This window comes from Ceratotherium simum, chromosome 34, assembly GCF_057802395.1.
Source record: "Ceratotherium simum simum isolate JZ-2026a chromosome 34, ASM5780239v1, whole genome shotgun sequence".
NCBI lineage: Eukaryota > Metazoa > Chordata > Mammalia > Perissodactyla > Rhinocerotidae > Ceratotherium > Ceratotherium simum.
Window position 1 is genome coordinate 28,616,055 of NC_141933.1, and position 10,335 is coordinate 28,626,389.

The following is a 10,335-nucleotide window of genomic DNA, read 5'->3' on the forward strand; positions in this document are numbered from 1 at the left end:
ATTTAAGTTCTATCTTCAAAAATATGCCCAGCATATGATGATTTTTTTTATCATATTCATCATTTCCACACTGCTCAGAGCTGCCATTATTTCTCAAATGGATTATTATAATAGTGTTACCACACAAAGGGCACGATCTGCTCACTGTGAGACAAAAGCCAATCATCAAGAGGCAAGATGGTGGAAAAGAAAGGGCAGTTTATTACAGCTTGCTAGCAAGGGGGAAGATGGCCGACTAATGTTTCAAGGAACCATGTTAATGGGGCACAAAATCTTACAGCAGTTATACAGGCAATTAGGTTATAGGGGAGGGAGTTAGGAATGTTGACCTTCTGGTGTTACAGACTGGGTGTGTGACACCAGATCTTTCAGTTTTCATTGATGATAGCTGTGAGCATAGACTCTCTGTTAGGGGGTCATCACATTCCTAAGGAACTCAAAAGAACAATGTTATCATCTTATTGCAGCTGGGAGATATAGGCAAGAGCAGGGGTCGTAAAATCTACAGAGCAGTTAGATCTTCTGGAGGGTGCATATCCAGCTGGGTTAGTTTGTCAGAGGGCATTCAAAGTTACAACAGGGTTTCTTTTCTACAATATGGCTTCCCTCATGTCAACTTTGTCTTGAGCTGGCATCAATAGCCTCCTAACAGGTCTCCCTGTTTCCAGCTTTGTTAACCTTCAGTTTAATTTCAATACCTTTGCTAGAGAGATCCTATTTAAAAATAAGTTAGATCATGGGAGTCCTCTGCCTTGTAGCTCACTCTGAATGAAAGGTAAAGTCCTTACAAAAGTCTACATGCCTATAAGTGTCTTAGCCTCTCCTCCAGTTTTTCAGCGCCTACCCAGTCTACCCCACTCACTTTGCTCCAAAAACTCTGATCTCTTTGTTATTCCTGGCATATCCTAGGCATTTTCCTGCCACGGAGCTTTTGCACTTACTGGTCCTTCTGCTAGCTCTTCCACTCTCTATCCCCATGGTCTGTTCTTTCACCTCCTTCCAGCCATTATTTGATGGCACTCTTTTAGTGAAGTCTTCCCTGGTGACCCTACCTAATGATTTAAGCCCACTCCCTCCCAATATCCCCTCCCTGATTTATTTATCTCCTTAGCATTTATCTCCATCTAACAAAATAAACACCTATGATTGTTAATTTTATGTGTCAACTTGGCTAGGCAAGTATACCCAGATATTTGGTCAAACATTATTCTAGATGTTTCTGTGAAGTTGTTTTATTTTTTAGATGACTAATATTTATTCAAAAAAATAATTGCAATAGGGGAAGAGAGATTCCAGTATAGACCTGGGAGCAATCCTGAATACAACCAGAACAAGTAGGGATTTACAGCCAAGGAGCAAGTTTGAAGGAAGGGCCATTGGTGGATGGAAAATTACTAAGAGGAGTCATCAAGTCTGGGGGATTCTGGCTGAACTAACCTAAAAGGATTCTTGCTGAAGACAGGTGGGGTGATCAGATATCTCCTGGAGGAATAGCAGGATGGAGTTTAATCAGATATCAAGTGTGAGGGATTCTCACTAAACTGACATAGCAGGATGCTTGCTAAAACTAGATTCTACTAGGAAGTACTCAGATAGGCCTTGTTGGAGAGTTCAGGGGAACTTGTCACCTCAAAGAGGAAGAGGGAATACGGTCAGCAGACTGCCCTTGGACCCAAACTGTAACTGCTCCCTGGGATCCAGCCTGCCGACCTACCCTGCCGATTTTGGACCTGTCAGCCTCCACAATCACATGAGCTAGTTCATTAAAATAAGTTTCTCTCTCTCTCTCTTTCTCTCTCCATGCGTGCGTGCACACACACACATTATATTGGTTCTGTTTCTCTGGAAAATCCTGATTAATACAACACCACACACCATACTTATTTATCTGATTTATTGCCTATCTCGGTCTGTGCTGAGTAGAACATAAATGCCATGTGGGTAGGGCTTTTGTCTTTTTCATTTGTTTGCCCAGAATAGTGCCTTGCCCTAGGTAGAATAAATTAAAAAGTTGATTTGTTTCTTACCAAAGTCTCCTGAGTCAGGCAAAGTAGGTATTATTATTCTCATTTTAAATTTGAGGAACTAGGTCCCAGCATGGTGACTGGCTTGGCTCAGTCATTCCTATAACTTAGGAAAGAAAGCTAGCACTCGGGTTGCTGTGCTAATTCTGGGCTATTTCATTGCATATACATAGGTTGAAACCTTGATGATGTAGAGCAGGAGGTTACAAAAGACACATCACTTTTGATACAGAGTGAATTAAATATTTCTGGATCTGCCCCTTAGGATTTGGTCACCCAGCCATGATCCTGAACTGGCATGCTTTTGCTTATTGGAACACATTCTTTCTGAATCTGATGCCCTATTTCACTTTCTCTGAAATGAACTTGTCACCCCACACTCAATCTCTTCTGTAAAGCCTTTCCTCGGCTGCACTGCTCAAAACCCCTTCTAATGTCATCACTCATTTGGAACTGATGTCTCACATGGTTATGTATCTTTGTGAGGGTATACTCACGGCTATATTTTATAAATAAGTGTTGAACACTGACTATATGCTAAGTGCTGTTCGGACACTGGGTAAAAAGCATTGACTAAGACAAATCCAATTTATGACTTTAGGAATCTGAAAGAGAAATAGGTAAACAAACAAGCAAACAGATAAATAGTTATAATAAATAACAATATGTGGTGATGATTATTAAGAAGAAAAAAATGTAAACACAGCTCAGAGAGAAGGAATAATGTTGGGGCCTATACTTTAGCAGGGTTGGTCATGCAAAAGTTGACCCTTAAGCTGAGACCTAACGGATGAGAAGGAGTCAGCCAGAATAAAAGGCCTCATTTTGAGTATTCAGCTAAGTAATATATTCAAAATTATTCTATAATCTGTAAAGCAAAATACAAATATTACTGTTTGGTAATATTATTATTAGGGAAAAGGAAAACAATATATTTCTGAAGATGATGATGATCAGAATGAAGTATAGTAGGGTACAGCATTCACACATTAATTTACTGCTTAATTATTCATTCATTTGCTTGTTGATTGATTCAAGAAATATTTATTGAAAACCTGTTAACCAGGCACTATCCCAGGTAACGCAAATAAAACAGTAAACAAAAAAAAACAAAAATTTCTGCTCTCAGGGGTCAAAAGGTACTAATTTTCAGTTGGGAAAGATAGAAAAAAAAGTAAGCAGACCTGTAATATAATTTTGACACCAATAGATGTCACACAAAATAAAGCAAGTAGGTGACGACTGATGCCAGGTGCTATTCCAGGTGGGGTGGTCAGGGAAAGCTCTCTGAGGAGGTGAAATCTGGTCAGTGCCCTGAATGAAATAAGGATCTAGTGAGTCAGGTGTTCCAGGAGGAAGGAACAGCCAGTGAAAAAGCTCAGAGGTAAGGGTGTGCTTAGAATGTCACACCTTTGTCCTTGGAAAGGAGGGCGGTATGCTAAGAGTACACCAAGGAGGACAGGAGTGGTAAGACGTGCGGTCAAATGTTACAACACACAGAAAATACAAGGTACAGTGCTCACTGCACCTGGAGTTTTCTACAGGTGGATGAGACTTGCATGGTAGCATTAGTAGGACAGAGCAATAGCTAAGATTCATTTTGAAGGTGAAAGTAACAGCACTGCTAATGTGTTGGGCGTGAGGTTGGAGGGGAAGAGAGGGATCAAGCATAACTCTATGTTGTCCAGGTGAATTCTAGTGACATCAAGTAAGATGGGGAAATGGGAAGAATCAGATTTCCTGGGAGTGATATCAATAATTCAATTTGGGACACATATGGTTACAATGCCCATATTACACTTTCAAGTAAAATGTAAAGTTGCAGTTGGGTAAAAAAGTCTGGAAATGAAGGGAGAGGTTAATGTTGGAGCTATAAATTGAGGGTTACAGAATATAGATATCAAATAAAGCTATGTGACTGAGATCATCTGGGAGTGAGTAGAGAAATAAAGAGTCCAAGGACCAAGCTCTGGGGTACTCTAATGTTTAGAGGTCAGAAAGAGAATGCAGTGTCATGCTGGTAAAATGTTTAACAACCGGTTTTCAGGAGTGGGGGCAGGGGATGATTTCTGGTGTTTTATTTCCATGGTATAAATACTCCCACAGTGGCAGATTCCAAGCTTTCAACATGACATCAGCCAGCTTGCAAAATTCATGAAAACTTGACAAATATCTCTTGCAAGCTGATATGACTGGTTCTGGGTTACTACTCAAGGAGGGAGAATCCAGCTTTGGGAACAAACAGAAAGAGCCTCTGATGAGATATAAGATATGTGTGATGTGTCAGGAGTTAAGGCAATAAAGTGTTTTAAGAAGAAGAGAGTAAGCAAATGTTTCAGAGGCTGCTGAGTGTTCAAGTACAATGAAGACAGAGAATTGGTCACTGGAATCGTCAATGTGGAGATCACTGCTGACCTTTATAGAAGGAATTTCCATAGAGTGGTGGTTCCCAAAGCTAAATGAGCATGGGTTCAACAGTACTGTGATGAAGACTTGTAGTAGAGAATATACACAATTCTTTTGAGGAGTTTTGTCTAAAGGGGAACAGAGAAGATTTCAGAATGCCCTGAATTAATTTTTTTTAGCAATGTGACAGTGGAATTCTCTTTGATATTTAGCTTCTTTCAGCTGAAAATACCAAACATTAGGCCCAAATAAGGTCTTTTTTTTTTTTGACATGTTTGTCAAATTGTTTCAGTAATTCAGCACAGCCTGGTAAATTATTTAGGATATGTAATGTTAGTATTCAATATAAACTAATTCCAAAATATTAGTAGCTTAATGGCAGTTAGAGGGGTGGAGATTCGAGGAAGGCATAGGGTTCTACTCCATGCAATAATTTAGAGAACCTAAAGATGGCAACTTAGCCTTTTTTAGTACATATCTTTGCCATATCCTTGGGCCTTGAAGTTCTGTTCTAGATCCTCTGCACTCAGAAATATAGGCTATGTGTCAAAAAGAAAGAAAATGGTTCATTAAATAATTAGCTAGTCAGTTTATGCCCTATTTTGTGTAAATCACTGAACTTTTGTCATTATAGTTCAAAAAAATTAACTTCTGATGTATATAGAAGAATTGAAGCTGTCTAATCTTTGCCTAGATATTGCCAAGCTCTGGCATTGACCAACCGTGTAATCTTGGACTATTAACATTTTTGAGATTCAATTTCCTTATTTATAAAATGATGGAGGCCAAATAAATCACTTCAGACATTCCACATGAATTAAGTATTCTAAAAATAAAATAAGACATTAAATCCCCCAGTTTATTTCAATTATTTTTCTTTGTCATGTCTGAAATTAATACTGTTAGTAGACATTTGATGAATCCATTAAGTCCGCTTTAGCTTTCAGTCCATTAACAAGTAGCCATTGAAAGTTCTGATTACTTTATGTCAGACTGTCCCTCAAATGCTACCAGTTCAAGAAAACCACATCCAGCTCCAGCGTTCTAGGTTGCTGTGACCCAACAAAAACTTGGCTTTTGTTTGTTCTTTACTGATTAAGCATCACATCCCAAACACTGAGCTGTATGAAGCTATTCTGGACTCTGAAAGGGTCTAATATTACAGGAAATATAATCTTAAATTCCATGTATGGTAGCAGCTGTCTCCAATGGATGACCAAGTTTATTCAAGATATCTACCAGTTTCCAGAAATGCCGAAATCCAATCTTCTCAATCTTGAAGCAAGGCTCTGTCCAGTCTACAGTTTCACCAACTAGAGACAGATTATTTTCTCCCCAAACTGTTTATCATTAGACATAGGTATTAATCAGATGAAAAATTACAACTTAAAAAATGATTTATTAGTGACGTCAGCGTCATGGCAGAGTGAGCTTTCCCGTGAACTCTTCCCCCATAAGATACAACAAAAGGAACAGTCACAGACCAACAACGGAATCCCAGACAGTGAAAAGCTAGATTGGAAAGATCCACACTGCCACACATCTGAGAGTGGAACGTGCTGGGCCCCCGGAGGAAGTGGGGAGAGGTAAGGAGAACTCCTCTCCCTCCCCATCAGATCAGAGATCCTGGTCCACGAGGCTCCTGGGGGGGAGGGGGGCAGCCCTCGGCGGGGAAACCGTAGCTCTTCCAACTCTCTCAGCCAGTGGGAAACTCCCGCACAGAGGACTCAGAAGAGCCACAGGGCGACCATCAACATATGAGCACCCCAGAGAGCGGATAATGAGGGGCAAACAAGAATCCCCCCATGCCAGGGACCCAGAGGGCAAAAGAGAGAGCCCCCCGCTCCCCACAAACCGGAACCTGCAGCTCAGCCAACCAGACCAGACCAAGCGATCCAACCCACGGATCGCAGCAGAAAAACCACGGCAGAGTGCAGGGGGCTTAGATTACACAGCCCTTTGCCACCACACAGTGGCGGTGGGTGGAAATTGCAACCAGAGATTTCCAGGATGAGGAAAAACAAAGCCAACACAGGAACCACAATGCAAAGATACAAGAAATCACCAGTCCAGAAGGAAAATGACAAGCACCCAGAAACCAACCCTGAAGACACAGAAATCCATAATCTAAATGACAGAGATTTCAAAATAGCTATCATAAAAATACTCAATGAAATACGAGACAACACAGACAAACAATTCAATGACATTGAGAGTTTCTTCACAAAAGAGATTGAAATCATAAAGAAAAACCAATCAGTGCTGATGAAAATGAAGAACACAATGGAGGAGATAAAGGAGAATCTGGAATCTTTAAAGAACAGAGCTGACAATATGGAGGAAAGAATTAGCATTTTAGAGGATAGGAATACAGATATGCTCCAGATGGAAGAGGAGAGAAAACTAAGACTAAAAAGAAATGAAGAAAGTCTCCGAGAAATATCTGACTCTATTAGGAAATGTAACATAAGAATTATAGGTATTCCTGAGGGAGAAGAGAGGAAAAGAGGAACAGAGAGCTTATTCAAGGAAATAATAGCTAAGAATTTCCCAAATCTGGGGAAGGAGCAGGAAATACCAGTAAGCGAAGCCAACAGATCACTTAAATTTGTCAACAGGCAAAGGCCCTCTCCAGGACACCTAGTGGTAAGGCTAGCCAGAGTCAATGACAAAGAAACAATATTAAGGGCAGCTAGACAAAAACAAAAAATAACATACAAAGGAACTTCCATCAGGCTCTCAGCAGATTTCTCAACAGAAACTTTACAGGCTAGGAGAGACTGGAATGATATATTCAAAATACTGGAAGACAAAAAGTTTCAGCCAAGAATACTCTATCCAGCAAAAATATCCTTCAAATATGATGGAGAAATAGTAACTCTCCCAGATAAACAAACGCTAAGGGAGTTCATGACCACGAGACCCCCACTACAAGAAATACTCAAGAAGGCCCTCAGGCCTGAAAAAAAGAAGAGAAAGGGAATACAAAGCTTGGAGCAAGGAAAAAAATAGGTAGATAAACTCAGAAAAATACTAGATCTTTACCAGAATAGGTTAGCAACCACTTAAATACTAAAATCAAAGATCAAAGGAAAGAATTCACCAAAAATAAATTTAACCTCATCACTGTAAACACACAGCCACAACAGAAGATAGAATAAGGTATAATAAGAACAACTTAGAAGGGGAAGAGGAAAGTGATTGAATTGACTTAGTATAAGGAAATGGCCATCAGATAATGGAATATCTCATACACAAGATTTTTTACACAAACCTCAAGGTAACCACTAAACAAATAATCAAAACAAATCCACATATGATAAACAAAGAGAAAACTAGAAGAGTCATAAGACAGAACAACCAAACTGAATTGGCAGTCTGAAACAAATGGGACAAGAAACAGAGGAAACGCAAAAGAACCAGAAAATAAGTGACAAAACAGCAACATTAAGCCCTCATATATCATAATTACCCTAAATGTAAATGGATTGAACTCTCCAATCAAAAGATACAGAGTGGCAGGATGGATTAAAAAGCAAGACCCAACAATATGCTGCCTCTAGGAAACACATCTCAGCTCTAAAGACAAGCACAGGCTCGGAGTGAAAGGATGAAAGACAATACTCCAAGCTAATGGCAAACAAAAGAAAGCAGGTGTTGCCATACTCATATCAGACAAAGTAGACTTCAAGATAAAACAGGTTAAGAAAGACAAAGAAGGGAAATATATAATGATAAAAGGGACACTCCACCAAGAAGACATATCACTTTTAAATGTATATGCACCCAACATAGGAGCACCAATGTACATAAAGCAACTATTAACAAACCTAAAAGGAGACATTAACAACAACACAATAATAGTGGGGGATCTTAATAGCCCACTTACATCGATGGATAGATCATCCAGACAAAAAGTCAATAAAGAAACAGTGGACTTAAATGAAAAACTGGACAAGATGGACCTAGTAGACATATACAGAACACTCCATCCAAAAACAGTTGACTACTCATTCTTCTCAAGCTCACATGGAACATTCTCGAGGATAGACCATATGTTGGGAAACAAAGCAAGCCTCAATAAATTTAAGAAGATTGAAATCATAACAAGCATCTTTTCAGATCATAATGCTATGAAACTGGAAATGAACGATGAAAAAAAACTGGGAAAGTGACAAAAATGTGGACATTAAACAACATGCTACTGAACAACCAATGGATCATTGATGAAATTGAAGGAGAAATCAAAAACTATCCGGAAACAAACGAAAATGAAAATATGCCATACCAAATCATATGGGATGCAGCAAAAGTGGTCCTGAGAGGGAAACTCATAGCGATACAAGCCCACCTTAACAAACAAGAAAAAACCCAAATAAGCAACCTTAAATTACACCTAACAGAACTAGAAAAAGAACAAACAAAGCCCAAAGTCAGCAGAAGGAGAGAAATAATAAAAATCAGAGCAGAAATAAATGAAATTGAGACCAAAAAAACAGTAGGAAGGATTAATGAAACAAAGAGTTGGTTCTTTGAGAAGATAAACAGAATTGACAAACCCTTAGCCAGGCTTACTAAGAAAAAAAGAGAAAAGGCTCAAGTAAATAAAATTAGAAATGAAAGAGGAGAAATTACAATGGATACCATGGAAATACAGAGGATTATAGGAGAATACTATGAGAAATTATATGCCAACAAATTGGACAATCTAGAAGAAATGGATAAATTCTTAGACTCATACAACCTCCCAAAACTGAACCAAGAAGAAATGGAGAATCTGAATAGACTAATCACAAGTAAAGAGATTGAAATAGTAATCAAAAACCTCCCAAAAAATAAAAGTCCAGGACCAGATGGCTTCTCCGGTGAATTTTACCAAACATTCAAAGAAGATTTAATACCCATCCTTCTCAAACTATTCCAAAAAATATAGGAAAATGGAACACTTCCTAAATCATTCTAGGAGGCCAACATCACCCTGATACCAAAGCCAGACAAAGATTACAGGCCAATATCGCTGATGAACGTAGATGCAAAAATCCTCAACACAATATTGGCAAACTGAATACAGCAATACATTAAAAAGATCATACACCATGATCAAGTGGGATTTATACCAGGGATGCAGGGATGGTTCCACATGCCCAAATCAATCAACGTGATACATCACATCAATAAAACAAAGAATAAAAACCACATGGTCATCTCAGTAGATGCAGAGAATGCATTTGACAAGATACAACATCCATTTATGATAAAAACTCTCAACAAATTGGGAATAGAAGGAAAGTACCTCAATATAATAAAGGCTATTTATGAGAAACCCACAGCCAACATCATACTCAATGTGGAAAAACTGAAAGCCATTCCTCTGAGAACAGGAATGAGGCAGGGCTGCCCACTCTCACCACTCCTGTTCAACATCGTACTGGAGGTTTTGGCCAGAGCAATTAGGCAAGAAAAAGGAATAAAAGGAATCCAAATAGGTTATGAAGAAGTGAAACTCTCACTATTTGCAGATGACATGATTTTATATGTAGAAAACCCTAAAGAATCCCTTGGAAAACTATTAGAAATAATCAACTACTACAGCAAAGTTGCAGGGTACAAAATCAATCTACAAAAATCAGTTGCATTTCTGTATGCTAATAATGAACTAACAGAAAGAGAGCTCAAAAAGATAATACGATTTACAATTGCATCAAAAAGAACAAAATACCTAGGAATAAATCTTACCAAGGAGGTGAATGACTGATACAATGAGAACTACAAGACATTATTGAAAGAAATCGAAGATGACATAAAGAAATGGAAAGATATCCCATGCATGTGGATTGGAAGAATAAACATAGTTAAAATGTCTATATTACCTAAAGCAATCTACAGATTCAATGCAATCCCAATC